This window comes from Arvicanthis niloticus, chromosome 26 (assembly GCF_011762505.2).
Source record: "Arvicanthis niloticus isolate mArvNil1 chromosome 26, mArvNil1.pat.X, whole genome shotgun sequence".
Classification (NCBI taxonomy): domain Eukaryota; kingdom Metazoa; phylum Chordata; class Mammalia; order Rodentia; family Muridae; genus Arvicanthis; species Arvicanthis niloticus.
The window spans coordinates 25,915,201-25,937,679 of NC_133434.1; the positions used below are offsets into that span (position 1 = coordinate 25,915,201).

The window sequence follows — 22,479 nt, forward strand, 5'->3', positions numbered from 1 at the left end:
CTTCTTGTGTTGGAACTCTGTCCTCCTGCTTGTTTGTTTTTCCATGCTTGTGAACTGCACAACGTGAGCCTGACTGTACATCTTTCGGATTTGTTTCATCAAAAGAGAAGCACTTTTAAATAAATAAATAAATAAATAAATAAATAAATAAAATCCCCAGAGAACAACTATTTATTGTTATTTCCAAATTAGAAGTTAGAGTAATAGAAAATTCAAATTTTCTTTAAAAATTACTAACTAGGAGGAATCCTTTTGAAAAAGGCAGGGACTTTGGGGAAAGAGCAAGGAATTAGTATGTATCTAGTTGTGTGTGTGTGTGTGTGTGTGTGTGTGTGTGTGTGTGCACGTATGTGTATAGAAGCCATAGGTTGCTATCATCTGTCTTCTTATACCACTGCCTTCCTTACTCTTTGAGGCAGGGCCTCTCACGGAACCAAAGCTCAGCTGGTTTAGGCTAGCTGGCCAGCCAATGTCTATTTTCTCTACTTACCCCAGCAAGCCCTATGACTACAGTCACACGCTGCCATTGACAGCTTTTATGTGGGTTCTGGTGACCCAAATTCAAGTCCCCGTGATAGCACAGGCATTTTTTTTCCAACTAAGCCATCTCTATAGTTCAAAAAGATTCATTTTTTTTTATTATGAAACTGTTCTTTGTCTTGTCTCTCATATGAAAAAAGTCACAATTATTATAGAAGCTTAATATGGACTGTCATTTCAATAGGGTGGTAGTATTCATCAGAAAGAAGAAGGGGTCATGGTATATAATATGATCTACCCTCTAGCTGCACAGTTCATTTTCCTCCAAAGCATTTATTCTATATGTCCTGAAATAGGAGATCAAGACAGTGGCTCAGAACACTTTAATTATGTAAATGTGTCATATGCAAATGTTGGAATGTTCAGGACCTTTTCATAGTTATACAAATAACACAATGGATTTAATAACAGTATGTTTATCCAAAAGTTATCTACTTTCAAGTTTAACCATGTTAGTACTTTATTTTTCTGGCTCTCATTTTAAGTCAGATAAGTTAAAAAAAAATCATTTTTCTCTTCTGTATACAAAATAATTATAATGAAACCCTAGAGCTAGAAAGGGTTAGAGCCCTGGAATGGGTCATGTCCTCTCTAGATCAATCCCCATTGCTATAGTGACAAGATGGCAGAATGGCTTAAGAGACGGACCCCTGGAATCCAGAATACTTTCCCAGCTACATCATACTGCTCAGATTTTTACAGCTCTGTGTACACTCGAAGCAGCAAGGTAAGAGGGTTGAACTTCAGGTCTCTGAATCAGACTGCCTATGTCTCAATCCAGGCTCCATACAGACTGATCATGACCAAGTTAGCTACTCCCTCTGTCTCCTTTATGAATAACATTAATAATAACTATACATTGCCAAGAGAGTTATTATATGAAAGATTAATACAAATAAAGCTTGTGAAAGCATCATTCTGGACTACTGCAAGCAGTTAATAAATCCCAACAAGTATTAGAACTTATCCTAGTTAGGGTTAGTGTTGCTGTAATGAACACCACAACCAAAGCAACCTGGGAAGGCAAGGGCTTAACTTCAGCTTACACTTCCAGGTGACAAACCATCACTGAGGAAAGTCAGGGCAGGAACTCAAGCAGGGCAGGAACCTGGAGGCAGGAGCTCATGCAGAGGCCACAGAGGGGTGCTGCTTACTGGCTTGCTACTCATGGCTTGCTCAGCCTGCTTTCTTATAGAACCCAGAACTACCAGCCCAGGGGTGGCCCCACCCACAATGTGCTGGGCCCTCCCCCATCAATCACTAAGAAGATGCCTTACAACCAGATCTTACGGAGGCATTCTCTCACTTGAGGTTCCCTCTTTTCAGATGACTCTACCTTGTGTCAAATTGACATAAGACTAGCCAGCACAGAAGTCTATCAGTGAAAACAAGGAACCTAGTTATAATGTACTAGAACTGAGCACTGGATATCTCGTGTTTTCAAGTATATGTTTGCCGATATTTCACTTTCACATCTGAGCTGTGGAGCCAGTGTGTTGGCTCATGAAGCACATGCAGACTTCCAAACGGAAACACACAGGAAAGCTCACTTGAAAATTGAGTACTACTCACTTGGTGATCCTCTGAGACCAGAGACTCAAGAGGTTCTAATATTCAGAAGGATCTTCTATAATTACCTCTCTACCACATACAAAAGTATCTTCATTAATGATCATAGAATGTTAATAGCCAGGAAATAAAGACAGTGAAAGCTCCCTCATTCAACTCTACTTATAAGCTGACATAAAATAAATTTTATAGTAACAAAAATATAGTGTTTATTAATGTTTTGGAAGGAAAGAGATGCCTGCATATGGGTCTGCCACAGTACTAAGCTTCATGCTACTTTCTATTTTCCAGATACTTAGCTCTGAAGCAAATATTAACAATTAATAAAATTCAAAGTGAAGCATATCTGAATCCAATTATTCAAATCACAATTACACAAACTAAAAATAGGTAATAGCCAATCAAAAATATAACTCAAAGCGTTCCTTCCCTCCCCCCGCCTCTTAAATACCACATACTAAGCAGACTGTGGTGGTACATTCATTAGGGTGACACAGGAAGATTACCCTGAGTTTAGGATACATGGAATGAAACCCTTTCTCAAACAACAACAAAACCCAACATGAATGAAAAACTCCCAGTGGTTTCGTAGAAAGGAAGTGCTAGACTCCTCAACATCCCCAACACCACCTTCTTCATCCTCACAGTCGCCACGGCAGCATACTTAGTAGGACACTGATATCTACGTGTAGGGAGGGACTGCAGTAAGATATGAACTCCAGCTCTTGACCTGCCTTGAGCTTTTATGGATGCACTTGGAATACACCCAGCAGCTAAGGTCATGTTTAACTAAAGACCAATGGCAGCATGGGGTTTCTCTAAGTTAATGCTGACATACAGTAGAAAGTACATGAAAGGATACATGGTTAAAATAGATTAATTTGGAGGGTTGCTGATGATCAAGTCTAGGGCCTTCTTCCAGTATGAAACTCTCTCCATCCCTCCCCTCCCCTCCCCTCCCTCTCTCTGTGTTTTACTAGGGACTGAACCTTTTTCTTGTAATATTATTTTGAGGAAGATCTAGCAAATGTGCAGGTCAGCCTCAAACTGTCTATGTAGTTAAGGTAGGCCTCAAACTTTTCATCCTCCTGCCTCAGCCTCCTATGGAGCTGGAGTTACAGGTGAGCACCACTACACTCAATAAGAAAACCTTTGCAGTTGTTTGTTGAGGCCAAAGGAATACATGCCATTTTATTTTCTGTTGCATCCAATATAGACTATCTGCATATGAACATTGCTAATTATGTCAAATATATTTACTCATTAAAGCTACTGCAGAAGGATAAAAAAAAAAAAAAAAAAAAAAAACCCACTGTTAGCAGTTACTGTGAATACGGAAGCCTCAGATAAATATCCCCCAACATAACACGCAGTTTATGTGCCAGCTCTCACGGACACATCGTGGCTCTTCTCTGTACAGTCCACATGAGCAAAGCTGGGTTATAAGGTATTTAGAAGCACCCACAAAATATGCACATGTAGATAAACATCAACAATGTAAGGATTTGGTGTAAAACTCCAGTTTCACAGACTGAGACATCAGATCCGTATATTTTCTCCAATTAGTAACTTGAACAGAATTTTGAATCCTGAGACCAACTCTTTTCAGACATTCTCAGGGGCATCATCATCTTCAGTTTACCCTCCCATAATCTAGCTGCCACGATATGAACACACACAAAATTCTGTTTGTGTGATTCTGGTGCTCTTGAAAAAATTCTCCTTCCTTCTGTCCTCCCTTCTTCCCTTTCCTTCTTCCCTTTCTGATTTTGGGCTTTTGAAGTAGAGCCTCACTAGCCCTGAGCTTTTGAAGTAGAGCTCATGCTAGCCCTGAGCTTCCTATTTAGCCCAGGTTGTCTTTAAACCCATGATCCTCCTGCCTCAGCTTCTCCGATGCTAGGACTCAGAAAAAAAAAGGGGGTGCAATCTTTTAAAATAAAGGTGTGGCTTACCTCTAAGGCATCTTGGTATGGATATTATGCCAGTGTAACCTTAGAAACAGTGTTGTCTGTCAAGAAAGCAATAGACACATCTTAAGCAGTCTCTTCCACCCTGCATTTTTGCTGGTTTTCTTGTTGCTCTGTAACTCCTTTACATTCACACAAAGGCCTCCCTTGCATTCCTCACCTGCCAGGTACTGAAGCAACACACACACCTGTGCTATTGGTAGCTGGAGGTGTTCCCAACCTCGCTATCACTAATGATCACCTGAGGCAGTTAAAAACAAAACTCCCTAGTCAATCTTCTGGAAATTAGATTTCAATGCATTTGAGAGGCTCCAGAATCTGACTTTAAACAAGTGTTTGTCATTGATTCATAAAGACCAAGAAAGCTGAATAAATTGTTATTTATTCAGCCTTCAGTAGATTTCAGTTCTAGACCAATTTTATAATCTTCTCTGGATCTCAGGATTTAGTAGATATGAAAAGAAGAACAGGCAAAATTAGAGAAAGCAGAAAGGCATCTTGTTGCTATGTCCCTGGTTCTCCTCCCCGTGTGTTCATGTGTGTGTGTGTGTGTGTGTGTGTGTGTGTGTGTGCCTGGATATCGGCTAGCTAAGGTTTCAACACCCAACACCCTAAAGAAATCAGAAGGTTTTAATTTGGACATGTTCTGTGGAAGTAACACACCATCAGGGGGAAACATAGAGCTGACAAGTTGCAAACGTTAGGAGATTTTTGAATTTCCATAGGGTTGCGGAGGAGGGGAAGAGAGAAAAAAGACACCCGTGGCTGGGCATACAGCTGAGTGGCAGAACCCTTGGGTAGCACAAATGAGGCCTAGATTCAATTGCCCGTGCTGCAAAAACAAACAAGCCAGAACTCAGTGGCAAAAGATGTCCTTGTGTCCTTCTCTAGCTCCTACCATGGACAACCATGGTAGAAAAAAAATGTTACCCTAAAGTAACACTTTAAGTAACATCTTTAACCCTTACACTTGAAAGAAAAAAATGTATTAGAATACAGAGTTTCTGGATAAATGGATATAGTCTAATTTTTCTCCCTATAAATACATGTAGTATTCTTGACATTTAATTAGAGTTTTCTTTAATTAGTCTTTCTTTGACTTACAGTTTAGAGTCCATCACTGAGAGAAGCCAAGGCAAGACCTGATTGATGCAGAGGCCGCGGAAGAGTGTTACTTGCTAGCTTGAATAGCCTGCTGTCTTATAGTAACCAGGACCACCTACCCAATGGTGGCACCGCCCACAGCGTGGGAAGGCACGGCTGGGCCGTTCCACACCAATCTTTCATCAAAAGAATGCCCCACAGGCATGTCTCCAGGCTGATCTAGTGGAGACAATTCTTGAACTGGAATGGATTCAGCCATTAAACACACACACGCACACGCACATACACACAGGATTTTCTTTTTTCTTTCTTTCTTCCTTTCTTCCTTCCTTCTTTCCTTTCTTTTACAACATTGTCTCCCATTTGGTAAGCTGTCTCCTCTCTCTTGATTTTCTGGCAAATGGAGTGGGGGAGGGGAGTGATTAGTTTCATGCAATCTCATTTATTAATTCCAGGGATTACTTTTTGTGCTTGTTATTAGAGTCTTATTCAGGAAATCTATACCTGTTTGTATCTTAATGTTTTGCCAGACTACAAATCAGCGAAACACTGTCAGGAATGTGGTTCAATGCCCTTAAGGAAATCTTAAATGTAGCTCTACTAAATGGGTTGAAGGGGAGGTAGCATGAACGGAGGGCAGCATTTCTACTTTCTATGTCTAGAACTGGTAGGGGGAAATCCGGTCAAGCCGCATAACTTCTACAACTATTTTCTCCAAGGGACACCCGCCGCCCCCGACCCCCCGCCGAAATTAGACATTACAGATGGTTAAGAAATAGTAGGTGAGGACTAAACAAAAACATTATACTTTCCCCTTCAGATGGCCGATTCCTTATCTAGACATTTCTGTGTCTATTAAAAGACTGATCCGAGCCCTTCAGGCAGTTCTATGTAAGGCCTGGGTTTTAAAGTCTTCAGTTCTAATTTCTATCGTGTTGTTAGAAGAGCCCTTCTAGAAGAGTGGGAAGTGAAGGCAAGAAAGTCGCAGGGCGTTCCTGAAGGCCACGCGATTATTCTGGAGGGGAAACCAATGGGGGAGAACCCCAAAGTCACCCAGGAACTTTGTGCCCTAGAGAAAGAAGGGTTTCCTATCTTAAAAGTATCCAACACGAGAAGGTCAGAACCCCCAAAGGAAGGCGGCTATATTTTCTTTTTTAAAGAAGGAATTTAAAACTGCTTTTAAAAACTGTTCGTACAGGATATTACACGTGAGGGCCTTTTTTTTTTTCTCCCAGATTGCTCAGTCACTTGGTCTACTCTAGGCATTCTCAAGCGGGACAGGCGCTTCAAGGGCAGAACTCTTCATCTACGATACGCGACCAACACGCACAGAGTATCTGTCACGTGAGAACGTGATGGGGACCACCGAGAGCAGGGCAATGCCTTCAAAGGCTCCTTGGAGCAGAGCGCACGCCAGGGGCAGCAGGCGGAAACCTCGGAGGACACTGCGCGCCGCCGCCGCTCACCGCACACCGCGTGAGATCGCACCCAGTACGGTGGGACCGCAGGCGCCCGCCCACCCGCGGCCGCGCCGGCCAGCCTCCGCTTCGGGCTCTTGTTCGTGACCCCTGTCACCCCCGCTACGAAGCCTGCGTGCCCTTCGCCGGGGGTGACTGCCCACATGCGGCCCCTGCTAGTCGCAGTTTCCTAGACAGCCGCGCGGCCCCTCTGCAGCCTCCGGAACGCGCGAGCGGGCGCGGGCAGCGAGAGCGCAGGCGCGGGCCCGGGAGAGCCGCCGTCGCGAAAGCGCGTGCGCGCGCGCTCGAGCGGGGTGGGCGGAGGGGCGGAGGGAGCGGCGGGGCCGCGAGGGGGCGGGGGGGGGGGCGGAGAGGGGAGCCCCGGGAGCGGGAGCGCGGGCCCGGCGCTGCAGAGCAGAGCGAATCCTGAGCTCCGGCAGCAGGTACGTGTTCTTGCAGCCGGCAGTAGCCGGGGCTTCCCCTGCTGTGGCCCGGGCGGGCGGGTGAGGGAGGCAAGCGTAGGGGCCGGATCATGGTTTGCGGGGTGACTGCCCTGGAGGACTAGGATCCTGCAGCTGACCTTCATGTTCCGGGCTGGGGAGCCGGACGACCATCCGCTGGGCAGCGCGGGGTCTTCAGCTCCAGACTGGGGATCTGCTTGTCACATGCTTCTTATTTATTTTTGCAAACTGTCCTGGTTCGGGTCCAGCTGCAGATGCCTTCCCTCCTATTCTTTGCCTCTGTGTGCCATCTTGCATTTATTAATAAAACATGAAAGCTGGGGGTGCGGGAGGTTTGCTTCTAAGGGGAATCCCATTGCAGTATAGCAAGCGGACGCCTATTTTCGGTTTTCAGACGTGGTGTAGAGGTGGAAATCCCACACCCTAGGGATTTGTGGCTTGGCTGTTCGTGACCACTTCCTAGTGGGCTTCCCTGGTTGTCGCTAGGCGCCCCAGCGAGAGGATGGACAGTCTGGAAAGGATGGAGGGTTTCACGTCAGCCTGGCATACTGTTCGGAGGACAGGTGCAAGCTACGGCAGACAGTTCCCTGCTTGCTAACTTGCCAGGGAGGCTTAAACCCAGAAAAAAAAAATTCTTTCTAAATTGTTAATAGGAGGCCTTGAATTGACTATCTGAGACTTGCCAACTCAGACTCATCGCGGTTTTGCTTCTGAAGCCGATTAAAGCTAGCCACCTGTTGGAAGTCAGACCCCATACTCTTTCAGTCACCAATACTGAGATGATGAGAGGCCTATATAGACCCCGTGTATTCTCTTTAAACATGTTGCCTGTCATTTCTTTCTTTTGCAATAAAATCTTATTCTTTTGCATTATATATTTTAGACTGAAATGATTTATTTATATTCCATATACATACACCACCATATTCCATGCACTGGGTTTCTCTTCATCGTATATTATCTATTTCGCTAGCGTTAGCTTAGCTGTGAGGAAGAGTGGGGACAGTGGACTGTATGTAACTGCTTCCTTACAGCCCTCCCCCAGAAATAATATAGAGAAAAGAACAGAAAGAGCTGGAAGCACAAAATGAAAATGACTATCACAAGATATGGGGGTACACCAGCTGGGCTGTGGTACCATATTAAACCAGGAGATGTACTCATATGGACCCAGTGCTGAGCTGAACGCCATTTGTGACTGATTTCCTTAGGTTTTCATTGCAAGGCTGTCATCTTTATGTTGGAGATGAAGAAGCTGGCACTTAAAAGGTTAACTGATTTAGCCAAGGTCACACAGTCAGGAGCAGGGTAAAGAGCCAGTTCATTTGCATTATACCAGATTGCAGGGGGCTGGGGGCTCAGCATTTAACTCAAGTGCTGCTACCTCATCCTTCTTCTCATTAAGATCAGGTTCACGTGTGAGCACAGAGGTCCTGATGCAATTTTCCATTTCACAGATCCCGTACCAATTTTCTGGTTTTCCCAGATGAGAAACTGATGTTCATGAGTGGCACTGTTGGGAATTTCCTTTTGTGGTGACACCGAGCCTATTTTTAAACACAGGGTCCAAGGCATCCTGCTGTAAAACTATCCCACATAATCAATTATGTTCAGAATTTTGTTTTGTTCCCAGTTTAAACCCACAAAGTACCTACAAATCATATGGCTGCTGGCGTATTCTTCACACCTGAGCCCCGCCCTACCTGTTTGAACACCATTTTTTGCTGTCACTGTCAGTCCTCAGTCTACTGACTTATCACACCTGTGGGTGTTGTGAAGGGGTGAAGGACTCCATGCCAGCCATGTGCCACCATCTAGTGTCTACAAATGTGGCAACTATTCACTAAAAGCTCTTAGAATTCATCCGTTTGACTATGGATATATATTTAATCTCCCTTTTCACAAGTGCATTCTTACAGCTTAGGTGTTGGACTTGACACATTCGTAGCAGTGGACGTATAAGCTGTTATGGTTTCATGAATGGAAAATTCACCTAACAGAGCTGCTAGATTTTATATTCAGGTCGTGTTATTGAGCTAGTGGTGAAAAACGTATAGTTGAATTTAGAGAATTAACTGGAAAGCAAATCATATGGAAAATATAGCTGTTAATGATGCATGCTTTGGTTATGATAGATAACAGATAACAGTAAGCAAGGTATATAAAATTGTTTCTTCTATGTTCTATAAGCTGTTTTCTTCCTTGGGCATGAGCCTGGTTTGAGCAGAATGTTACCTCCTTCATTATACTGACTTCTACTGATAGTAGACAGTTTGTATAGGAGATTTGCCTCTTAGAAAATACTCTCGTTTTGGAATAATTCCATTTCCAGTGCTTATGGAGATGCTGAGGTGGAATTTTTCTGCCCGGGAGATTTCCAGCCTATGGTCAGAAACTCGGGGTGAATCCTGACAGCACTGAGAAGAAACAGAAAGAAAAGAGAGGTGTTGCTGACTTCTGGGGAAGAAAAGGGCTTCCCTTGGGAAATATCAGGATCTTCTCCAGAAAGGCATCTCATAGTTGCCAAGCATAAGGTAGACTAGCCGCCTCCCACGCAAACAGAATTTTATGTAATGCACAGATGAACACCCTCCTCAGTGCACACAGGTCAACTCAGGAAATGTAAACAAACAACCAACCAAAAATTCTGGACTATGTCTTCTTTTCTTGAAACATTTTTAAACTTGGAAAAGCCCTGCGGGTAATTATGAAGGCTTCAGTGTAACTTTTTATTCCTCTCACCTGGTGTGAGCATTTCAGAGGGGAGAGGAAGGGCTACTGTTTTCAAGCTACGTGTTTTGCTGTGACTGGTTATAGTGCAAGTTTTACTGCATCCGTGAACGAGACACTGAGCTGTCTTGTGTTGGGTGACCTTGCAAGTTATTTAGTTATGAGATGGAGTTTTACTTATTTCCCTTAATTTAGTGTTTTTAAATGAAAAAGAGTTAGTGCCAACACGTGTGAATCACAGAATTCACATAGGTAGTTTATATGGAAGTACTTTAGTTTCATTGGTGTCTGCTTTTGTCCTTGGGGGAGCTGTAGCAAGGATTCCCCATCCCCTCCTTTCTTTTTTTTTTTATTAGATATTTTATTTACACTTCAGATGGCATCCCCTATCCCCATTCCCCTCACCCCCCCATCCCCTCCTTTCAAATGGAGCCAGCTGGGGTCATGGGTGCTGGCCAGGGACCATCTCAGAGCTCATTTGGGACCATCTGTGGTTGAGATTTCATCTGAGGACCCTAGAAATCCCTAAGAGTTCCTGAAGTTGGGTCATAACAACTTCATCTTAGGTGGCATGGGATGAAGTCTATATGGAGCAGGCCAGAAAGCTAACTCCCCTGCATCAGTCAACACTGGCCTAGGTTATGATTATTATTTTTTTTTGCAAATGTAATAAATGTTCATTGTAGAATGTTCAGTCATTTTTTTTTTTAAAAGGAAAATCCAAAGTCAGTAGTGAAAATCTTTGGTAATCCTAGCCATTGCCAGTAGCCCCCAGTAACAGCTTGGTGTGGATTGCTCCAGATTTTTAAGAGCAAAAACAAAAATGTTACTTTCTTACAACTACTATGTTCATAGACAAATAGTAATTTTCCGTTCGTTTTCTTGCACCTGCCAATCCATCTTTGCCATCTGAGAGGCCCTAGAATGGCCAGCTTCTAAACACTTTTATTCCCACTCAGTGGGAGCCGAGTGGGAGGAGCCCTACAACTAGGGAAAGGCTGCTGAACTGATGGCTGCCATGGTAGGAAGCTGGCATGTGCTGTGTCCAGGTGGGGAGTTTCATATTCCATTTCTCTTTGTAGTTACCCTTTGTGGTCCGGTGTACAGATGAGGAGCTGGGAGCCCCAAACACAGGAACAGACCTGATATCCAGGCTGTGTCAATGTGGCTCAGATGCTGGGTTTTTCCTTTCTCGGCTGTGACTGCAGGGTGAAGTGGTCTCTGCCCCGTTGTTCTCTGACCTTCCATCCCATTCCTTCCTCTCTAGCCATACTGGCCTCGCTGTTGTTTCTCTGCCTCGGGGTCTTGGCTTTAATAGTTTTTTTCCCAGGAACACTCTTCCTCCTGGTTCTTGCTGGCTACCTCTGTGAGGCTTTGCTTAAAGTCTAACTGTGCCTTCAAAAGCTTTTCTGTCTTGTTTGCATTCTTAACACGTCCTAGCACCCAGCATTAAGTCTTCCTTGAGTTTCTATCCATCTCTTCCATGGAACAAATGCTCCAGAAGACAAAGGTTTTACCTGTTTTTACTCTCTTATCCCTGGCTCTATGGAAATGGCGTCCTCTTCCTCGGATCCCTCCAGCTCCCCACATTTCTTGTTTTTGTTGGCGGTGGCTCTCCCTGTTCCCTGCAGTGGCCTTATATGTTCCTTACAGCAACACCAAGGCACGTGCAAAAGAAAAATGTGTCTTACTTTTGCTCCAGTGTTGTGAAAGAGGCAACTCGGTGGGAGGATCGGGCAGTGTAGAGATAGAGAGGATTCTGAGAGTCGTTCTGAGAGTGTGATAGGGCAGCAAGGCATAAGGAGATGCCCATGACCTGGGGGATCTGTGGGGCTTCTCCTCTCCTTGGGCTGCACAGTGCTTCTCATGACTTCCAAAGGAGACTCTAGAATGCTTTGCTGACCACGTTTTGTAGCCCGTGTCACTAAAAAGACAATGTATGCTCACTCACACCAATGTTTCACCCAGGCAGGCAAGTCATCGCACTCCCTGTGGTAACCCCCTGCATTGTTTAGACATTAAATAGCTGTTGGTGTCTTTCCTGCTGAGATTAGGGTTCACTCTCAAAGCACTCACCAGTTTGTCTGGGAAGTATGGTTAGCAAGCATGAGCCGGCAGCAGCACACTCAGGTTCCTTTGGCCCAACAAACCCGAATGTGCAGTTTGCAGGAGAGCTGTATGGGACAGGACAAAATCATAGGCACTTTGATGACTGATTCAAACCTAGAACTCTGTTTAAGGAACTATACTAGGATGCTGGAGGGAGCCGAGAGTCATGGAAAGAAGCCCCGATCAAGACCAACTCCCCCCTCTCCCTCTTGTCCTCTGCCTCCTCTTCCTCCCTGCCGTCACGGTTCTGGGTTATTAGCCCTAAGTAGACTTCCCTTTCAAAGGCTACAGTCCCCTAAAACTGTGTTTGATTTGTAATAAAAACTACCCAGTACCTAGGATAAAAACTGATAGCTGCAGTCCTAACCACTCATTAAAACAAAGGATCTGTCCAAGAAAGTCTCTTTTGCAGCTCAGGTTTTTAGCTCAGACTGGGATCAGACAGATGTTCTCAGTGTGGAACCCTGGTGCGATGGCCTTCACCATCCTCAAACAGCTCCAAAGCAAGCTGTGCAGAGCTGATGCCACTTCTTCCTCCCTGATAGTTTCCCAAGAAAGAGTTAATTTTTTTTTTTTTTTTGCATTTTACCTGCATGCAAAGCAGCTAATTGTCTCATGCCATAATTACTAAAATGTGTTCTTTTTGAAAGAATGGGATATTTCAAACCCCCGGATAGTTGAGGTTGCATCCCATCAGGCTCGCTCCTTGAAACCTTCCTCCTGTCCTCCCTGCCAGTTCCTCTGCAGGGCTAGATTTGCTTGCCCCACAGGAGACTCCTGTCCTCACCTCTCTTCCCACAGAGCTCTGGTAAAGGTCACAAATCTGATAGCTGTTTCTCAGATTTCCTTCCTGATGGCTCAGCAACACCTGAGCCTGCTGCTGCTTCCTGGAAACACTCTTTCCATCTGGCTCTTTGTACTTCCTGATCTGTCCCAAGCCAGTATTGTTAAGGGGTATGACCTCTGCCCAGGATTTGAATCCCTGGCCCCTGGACTTTCTCTTGTAATAGAGCTTGAAATAGTTAACTGTCTCGGGCCCCCTGTGGAAGAGCTATGTCATGGCTTCGGAAGGAAGATGAAGAGAGCAGCAGTCACTAGATGTCACCTTTGATCATTAATGCTCCCCTTGTATCTTTGGGAGGAAAACCCACTTTCCCCTCTAAGACTGGTTCTTGTTCAGTTTCCCTCCAGTTCCTTCCTTCTAGTATATTCCCCTCTGGGCCATTTTCACCTTGTCCTGCTATGCCCCACTTGGCAGCCAGAAGGATAAAGAGGTGGAGGGTTGTACCTGTTTGCCTGCCTACGGGGGGGGGGGGGGGGGGGGGGGGGGGGGGGGGGGCGGTGGCATGAAGTGCAGCCTGTTTTGTGACATCAGCCAGGTGACGTCAGCCGTCCTCCCTTGGGCACGGAGTCTATCTCACTGGCAGATCACAAATTACTCAAAAACATCAGCTGTGATTTATACTTCTCAAAAATAGCTCTCTCGGCATTCCAATACTTTAAACACAGTAAGGATTTAAACTCCTATCTTTTATCTGCTAAGACATTATAGTTTTATATGGACCTTCCAAAATCCTTCTTTCTAAATTGATGCTTGTATTGATCGGTTCTGGAGTCCATACCGGCTCTATAGGAGAAAACTGAGTGAACAGTGCTGGGAGAGCAAACCCCTGGGAACCTTTTGGAATGGGGAGGTATGCACAAAAATAACTAAAACTAATGGGAGCACAGGGAATGATTTACTACTTTAAAAAGTAGCTTGACTTCTTTCCAACCTATGAAGCTATTTTTAAAGTGTTTAGAGTTTTGGTTTTGTGTATGTTGTTTTCTGCCCCAATCCTCTCTACCACCCAGGATAAAATGAACACTAAGGGTTCAAGCAACACACCCACCAGCCCTCACAGTCGGAACAGACCTTCTCTGAGCCGCTCTGTTCTGGACCTGCATTCTTCCCCTGTGCCAGGCAAAGAGGACATTGAAGTTGATAGATGGGCTATCCACTTTAAAAAAAAAAAAAAGCTGAGATATCCTGGTTGGTGAAGTAGCTGTCATACAAACACAAGAACTTGTGTTCAGATCCCCAGTACCTCTGCAAGCAAACAAACAGAACCCCCAAACCAAAATAAATGGACGTAGTCATAATCTTTTGTCATCCTCATTCAGGGGGCAGAAGTGGAGACTGGCCAGCCCCTGAAGCTTGCTGGTCAGCCAGTCGGTGAGCACCAGTTCAAGTGAATGATCCTGCCTCACAAAATAAGGTGGGGGTCCAACTGAGCCCACTTGAGGAAGTCAGATAGACACAGACAGACAGACAGACAGACAGACAGACAGACAGACACACACACACACACACACACACACACACACACACACACACTAACCACATTACTGGTGTGCTCAGTTGTAATAAAGGATAGTGTGTGTTTTTCAGCAGTATCTGCTTTATCTCTAAGGTCATGAAAAACCAGAATTTCTTTTCAACTGACAGTGTCACTGGGTATATCAGCCACACTCCAGGGCAGGTCCCGTCCCCAGGAGTGACCAACACAAAATGAACTCAATGGTATTTTTGTGGACTTTTTGTTTTGTACCGATTTTATTTTTTTTGTACTATTAATCTGTTGCCTGTTTGTTTGGATTTTCATTTTTGTATTTGGGGGGGGGGAGGTGGGGCTGGGACTTTTTTGTTTGTTTGTTTTGTCCTGAGAGAGGGAGGGAGAGAGAGAGCATGTGCATAAAGTTGGATGGCAGAGAGATGTGTAGGATCTGGGAAGAGTTGGGGGAGAGAAGAAACATGACTTAATATATTGTATGAAAAAAATTAATTAAAAATCATGCAATGAGAAAGAAAAAATCAAACAACTTTCTCTCTCTAGCCCAAAGGATACTAAGTGGCAGGCTCCTTGCGTCTTGAGGCTCAAAGTGAGTGTCCCCACTGAAGCACTGTCAACAGCCTGGGCCAGGTGACCCATTTGCATAGTGCCATCCTGTGCATGTCCTGATGCTTAGTGCTGCCCCTGGTCTCTGCCACTTGATGCCAGTAATTCTGTCAACCCTCCCCAAATACAATTACCAAAAAATTTCCCCAAATTACCATCTGTCTTGTGGGGGCTAAGATCTTCCTCAAATGAGACCTTCATGGTCACTACAGAAAACTCAGCGATGGTCTGCTTTGTAAACTGTAGAATTTGGGCAGTTTTGGTCAAATGAAGATTGTAACGAATGTGTGGGATACATTTGTTTTTGAAATTTGAATTAGTGTTGATGTTTTTAAACCATGCATAGTTATATCACAAATAATGATATGTAAATAAAGTAGCCACAAAATTGAGACCATCTTAACTCCTAAAGGACTTCGATCTGGATGCAACAATATATTCTAGGAATACTAGAATCATTCTTGGGGTATTTTATTTGGGGATTTCAAATGTACAAAACACAATCTGGATTATAGTAATAAGTTTATCATACTAAAAATAGTATTTCTGCAGAACTCTAAGTGGCTTACAATTTTAAGAAATTCTATTTGACCTGTGGAGTGCTGGCTCTGATCACCAGTTTTCTCTTGGCCAAAGAGCTGCTTCAAGACAGTACCTCAGGGGCTTCAGGGGTGAAGAATGAATGACAAGGTGCTTTGTGCTCTAGTGAAAGGCCACAATTGCTCAGTAATCTTCATGGCCATTAGAAAATAGGGCTGCAGACTTGTGATTTAGAGCTCACCTCCAATCGACAGTCCCCATTATGTTCTTTCCAAAGGCTGTTGCAGAAATTGCATACTACACCCAAAGACGGTGTCAGTTAATATGTGTTTGCTAGAAAACGTTAAGGCTCCATCCTTGGAAGAAACCTCCTTTGGCTGAAGGGTAACTTTATCTTGCTTGTTGCCTTTGGGGAAGGAAAAGCACACACTGAAGACTTGCATGTGCTCTCTACCCAGGAGTCTGAGATAACCTGATGCATTTTCTTGCAAGATCAGAGGAGGGCAGGTGTCTTCATGGTAGCATGGCCATAGACACAGCATGGCCCAAGGTGGCTTCGAACTTGTGATCCTCCTATCTCCACATCTACAGCATATCCTACTTGGTGAGGAAAATTGCTTGGAACTGGGTAAATGACTGAATATTTGATTTAGACCAGATGAGGTCTTGTTAATTCCTAACCATCCGAAGTGGTTCTAGCCCATGTGAGTCAGTGGAAAGCTACAGAAGCCGTCGACATTGTCTTCAGGGCCAGAGAAGAGCAGACTGTTGTAGACTGAGGACAAAGGCAGAAGAAAATGAAGCCATCTCTAGCCTTCACTTTCACACACTGAGTAGTACCAGTTCCTCCCCATTTCCCAAGATGATATTAGAATGCCTTACATCAACCAGAGCGTGCCACACACTTTTCTTTTTTAAAAAAAAAATTATTATTTACCTTTATTTCATGTTGGTTAGTATTTTGCCTGAATTTACATCTGTGTGAGGGGGTAGGATCCCCTGGAACTAGAATTACAGACAGTTTTGACCTGCCATATAGATGCTGGGAATTGATCTCAGGACCTCTGGAAGAGCAGCCAGTGCTCTTAACTGCTGTGCTATTTCTCCAGCCCATTTTCCTTCTTTTAACAAAGTGAAGGTGTATGTCAACCATGCATGAGAAACTTTATCTTTGAAACAATTCAGAGGATCATTAGATATAAAGAATCACAAAGTTTGTATGTTGTTTTAAATTTTCTTTTAGGCTTATTTATTTTATGTATATGATTATTTTGCCTGCATGTATGTATATGTACCATATGGATACCAGGTACCTTCAGCAGTCAGAAGAAGGTGTTGGAACCCTAAGAACCAGAATTACACATGGTTGTGAGCCCCCATGTGATAAACCCAGGTCCTCTGCAAGAGCAAGTGCCCTTAACTACTTAGCCATCTCTCTAGCCCCTATACATTTTTAAAGATATAATACTATTGTATATATAATAGAGCACACAATTGTATAACTATAACTTTACTGAGCAGCCATGTAAATACTCATATGACTTGCTTTAAGACTTTTGTTTTTATTAGTTCTTTGAGAATTTCATACTATATATTTTAATTGTACTCCCACCAACTCCTCCCAAATCCACTCCCTAGCCCCCAATTTTGTGTCATTTATTTATTTATTTATTTATTTATAACCTGTTGACTCTCAGTTGTGCTGATTGCTGGTTGTTAAAGGGCCATCTGCTGGGGCCCTATCTACCAGGCTTAATCTACCAGGAGCCATATCCTTAAAGAAAGCTGACCGTCTCTCCCAGCAGCCTCACCTTTATAGCTCCTCGGTTAGGGGCAGAGGCTCACGAAGCCCTTCCTACTCCAGGACAGCATGCTGGCTGGCTTGACTGTGTACAGGATCATGAGTACAGAGATTCTGCACACTGTTTAGGTCTGGCCTTTCCCAGTCTCTGACTCTTACAGTCTGCTCCCTCTCTATGATGGTCACTGAGCCTTAGAGAGGGGGTGTATTAGAGATGAGCTCTCCGCTGGCGTTTACTGTCTACACTCTGACCAGCTGCCACTTTGGGTGTTAACCCCCATCCACTACACGGAGAAACTTCTCAGATGATGTATGAGAATCACGCTCAATCTACTGGGGTCGATATACAAATTTAGAGGGCAGTTTGACATTGTATCCATAAAGTAGAACACAACAACAATAGGTATACCTCCAGGGCCTGTGAGCTTCCCAGTCATGGGCTCATGGCTATATTTATAGTACCAGACATGCATTTCCTCCTAAGGTGGGGGCTTTAAATCCAGCCAGGAAGGGCCTTGTTACCCCGATAGCATTTGTACCATTGCTACACATATGTGCACATCTTGACACACTGGTCAAAACTGCAGCTCACCAGGTTCACAGCTGGATAAAATTATTAAAAGTGCCTGCCAACAACCTGCATAGCACCCTCCAGTACTGTGAAAGCCAGCCGGGAGGGAGGAAGCTACAGTACAAACTTCACTGTTCCATGTCTGTGACCCGTTTGTGTGGCGTCTTCAGCTGTGCGGTGTTAACTATCTAGGTCTAGTGGTCAAACCAGAGCAATGGCAGGGTCCTGTGTTTTGGGAGTGTCTCCAGAACAGTATAATTTATTTCAGTATATTTATTCCATTTTTGTAGCAATATAAAACTGAACCCCCAATGCCTCCAAGATATGTCTGTACTTCGAATTTTGAAAAGGAGCACTGGCCTCAAGCATCGGGATTCCAGGAGTCTAGTCTCAGCTTTTCCACAAACTAGAGGTCCAACTGCAGACTAGTCACTTACTTTTCTAAGTCCTGGCCTCCTCTTTTGTCCAGTTATAGAAGTGAGCTTTGTGGTTTAAGTATCCAAAAATAATTCCTTCACTCCTTGAAACCATACAGTGCCATAAAACAGCAGGACAAAATAATTCACATGAGTGAGCTGGTTTTACAAATCATATTTCAGTTATATTTGTTGGAAGACTCAAGCATAGATGAACGGCATTTGGCATGAGAAAACCTTAGTCTATCTGAAATCCTTAATTATACACTGTAGGTATCTTTGTAGCTTGGACGTGTCAAAGGACACCATGTTGTCAAATGACACAAGATGGAGATAGTCAGAAATGTGCTGCAGCCTGGTCATCTGTGGATGATCGGCTTGTGTCAGAGACGTAGCAGCCAGATTTCCAGCAGAGAGTACTCTAAAAGCCCGAGTCCTAGCTGGCCAGTGGTGTTGGACTGCACACCTTTAATTCCATCACTGAAGAGGCAGAGGCAGAGAGGCAGAGAGGCAGGCAGAGGCAGGCAGAGAGACAGGTGGAGAGACAGAGAGACAGGCAAAAGCAGGTGGACTTTTGAGTTTAAGGACAGCCTGGTCTACAGAACAAGTTCCAGGACAGCTAGGGATATACAGAGAAACCTTGTATCTAAATAAATAAATAAATAAATAAATAAATAAATAAATAGAAATACAGAGAAACCTTGTATCTAAATAAATAAATAAATAAATAAATAAATAAATAGAAAAGGAATAAAGAAAACCTGAGTCCTATCTGTAAAGGACTCATGCTACAGAGACAAGTCCATTCATTGTCACTGACCACTCTCAATGGGAAGCATGAGGACCATAGGTGCTTACACCTTGGATTTGTTTCAAGACTTTGTTTAAGCGTTAAATACTATTGTCACTCTGGGGGTAAAGTGTTTGTTTTGTGTGTTTGTTCACATGTGCATGTATGTGACAGTGCATATGGAAACCAGAAGTCCCTATCAAGTGTCTTCCTCAGTTTCTTTTTATCTTAATTTTTGAGACAAGAGTCTTTTTCTTCTGCTGGAACTTGTACTTGCTGATTTGCCTTGATTTACTGGCCAGCGAGTCCCAGGGATCTGCCCATCTCCACTTTCCCGTGCTGGGGTTATAGTTATGTGCCACCACATTTAGCTTTTACATGCATGGTGGGTCCTCATTCTTGCACAACAAACAATTTATAGACTGTGCCATCTCCTCAGCTCCCACAGGCGTAGCTAGCTTTTTGTGAGACAGAGTTTCATATATCCCAAGCTGGCCCTTCAACTCTGCGGTTGAAGATGACCTTGAATTTCTTACCCTCTTGCCTCAGTCTCCTGAGTACTGAGGTTAGCTGTGTGTACCACCACTCCTAGCTTATGGGATGCTGGGGGTAGAACCAAGGGCTTCGTGCTTGCGCGGCAAACACTTTACCAGCTGAGCTGTATCTGTGTGTAGGAAGGGCAAAGGAGACCACTGCTCATCCTCCTGTTTCCCTCCACCTTTTCCCTGGAAACAAGGTCCCTCACGGAAACTTGAGCTCACTGTTTTTACAGCTAGACAAAGTGATTCTCCTGTCTCTGTGTCCTACCTGACCCCACAAGAACTAGGATTGGGGGCTCACATAACTACACCCAGGTTTCTACGTGGGTGTGAGATCCAAATTCAGGCCCTCATATTTACACGGCAAATGTATTTTCCCACTAAATCTCCTGAGCCTAGAATGGTTCTTTTTTGTAATATGATTACCTGTTTTACCTATATGTATATTACCTATATGTTATGGATATATCTATAATACCGATTGATAATTATTGCTACTGTTGTGGGTGATACCTATTATGAATGATTTAAAATTATTTTTAGTTGTAGTAAAGCACACATAAAACTCACCAGTCTAACCACTGAATTCAGTGGTATTTAGTGTGTTTACAGCATTATGCAATCATCAGCACCATCTAAGCCCAGAAGTCTCCATCTTGAAGAACTGAGACTTTGCTCATTAACTACACATACTCTGTTTGTTCCTTTACAGCTTTGTGTTATTGATATCATAAAATACCTCTTTCTATTTATATTTTATAATAGGTTTTAATGCTTTCTATTTAGTCCAGCTTAATAACTTGCCAAGGACAGAAAAAAAAAAAAAAAAAAAAAAAAAAAAAAAAAAAAAAAAAAGGCCTGTATAGTAAGAATGCTGAAATTCAGAAGATGGAGAAGAAAACAGGAAAAGGAACTTGTAGGGCTGGGCTGACCTCACGGACGATTGTGGAACTTATAAATATGATGGGGACGTCTTTGGAGTGTTGGAGGCAGAGAAGTGAAATGACAAGTTGTTTTAGGGTCATGGGGATGCCATGGAGGATTGACTGCATAAGGAGGCAACAGGGGAACAGCTCAATTCAGCAGCCTGAAGGGGACTTGGCTGAAGGTGTCGGGGCCAGTGGATCTAGTGGTTGGAATCTGGATACATTTTGAAGGTGAAGCCCACAAGACTCCCTAATGATTGGGTTTGAGGTGGGAGAAAAAGACAGGAATCAAGGCAGGCCTCATAGTTTGGGGGTTAAACAACCGGAGGGATGAAATTGCCACTTATTGATGTGGAGGCAGAGGAGGAGGAGGTATTAGATGGAGTAAATGGGGGGTTCTGTTTCAATCATGTTACATTTCACAGTCTGTTAAGAGTCTAATTGAAGATGTCAAACAGGCAGTCGAATATGCAAGTCTGGATTTCAGGGAGAAAACGGGGCTGGAGTCAGACATTTTAGAGGTGATATGCAGGTAACATTATAAGCTATGGGTTTGAATGAACTTTCCTAGGACAAGGGAGAGGTTACAGTCATAGACCCTAAGGCATGCCAGTGTTCAGAGGTCAAGGGGAAGACCCAATTATGGAAATTAGGACAGAACAGCCAATGAGGGAAGAGATTAACACTAGTTGGTGTGGGCTCCTGAGAGGCACATCAATGAAGTTCGTCAGGAAGAGGAGTGACCAGTTGTGTCTAAAGTGGCTATGGGATTGAATATTATATTTAGCAGTGGCTTATGAACCTGGAGACACCACAGTCTGCATCTGTCTCATGACATGACTAGGTAGGACATGAGTGTCAAGCAAGTCCACTTCATTTTGTTGCTACAATAATTTGGCTGAAGTTTTTCAAACACCATTTACCTCGTGTTTGTCTATGAACTAAGAGTGACCAAAATGAATTCCATCATGGCTCTGGACCTCAACACAGGTTAGTAATCTAAGAGTGGCACTTAGGAATTCCTGAGCCGAGTCTCCTGAGTCCTAGGGCTCTGGTCTCAGATATCTATGTACATTTTCAAACTGGGGCTCTATTCTGTCTTCACCTAAACCTGGTATTGAGAAGGTGGTTCTTTATGCTCTCTGTCGTTCCTTCTTAAAAATTAATGCTTTATTTCTTGATAGAAAACTACCTTTCCTGTTCTCTCTTCCCAGTTATACATGGAATTTTCCTTTCTTAATGGGATGCTAAACACACTTCAGGAGGTTGTTGCTAATTTTCTGAATATTCTTTTTTTAATTCTCCAAGAAAATAGGCAGTTTTGTTCTTCACCAGAAGGAAGAATGGTCTTGTTTTTGTACAGCCTCTAACTTATTCACTCACCTTACATTCAACAGTTAATTACATAGATAGATACATAGATACATAGATAGATAGATAGATAGATAGATAGATAGATAGATAGATACATACATACATACATACATACATACATACATAGATACATACATAGATACATACATACATACATACATACATACATACATACATACATACATGGGTAGATATATAGATACATAGATAGAAAGAAATATATAAATACAATATGCTGACTCCATTTAGTGTTACTTTTTTTAACAAAAGATTTATTTATTTTATGTATATCAGTACACTGTAGCTATCTTCAGACACACACCAGAAGAGGGCATCAGATCCCATTACAGACTGTTGTGAGCCACCATGTAGTTGCTGGGAATTGAACTCAGGACCTTTGACAGAGCAGTCAGTGCTCTTAACCACTGAACCATCTCTCCAGCTCTTAGTGTTACTTTTATGTAGATGTTTTTAGGGCTGGTCACTTAATATTAAATAACCAATTAAAGAGCTCTTCCCTGGGGAAGACTGATTCTTTCTCTCAGCAGTAATTATGTGTGTGTGTGTGTGTGTGTGTGTGTGTAGCCCTTCATCCACAGATGGGGCCTTGTGATAATGTCCCTATCCATAGCCAATAGTTATTTAA

General features: G+C 43.4%; 1 protein-coding gene across 1 annotated transcript in view; it reads left to right on the forward strand.

The window, feature by feature from the left end:
* The first annotated feature begins 7,031 nt into the window (after positions 1–7,031).
* The window catches only part of Tmem266 (transmembrane protein 266), a 112,481-nt gene continuing 97,033 nt past the window's right edge, over positions 7,032–22,479 (forward strand). The window contains exon 1 of the mRNA XM_076925310.1: positions 7,032–7,080. The gene's annotated coding sequence lies outside the window, so the exon portion shown is untranslated. The remainder of the gene's footprint in view (positions 7,081–22,479) is intronic.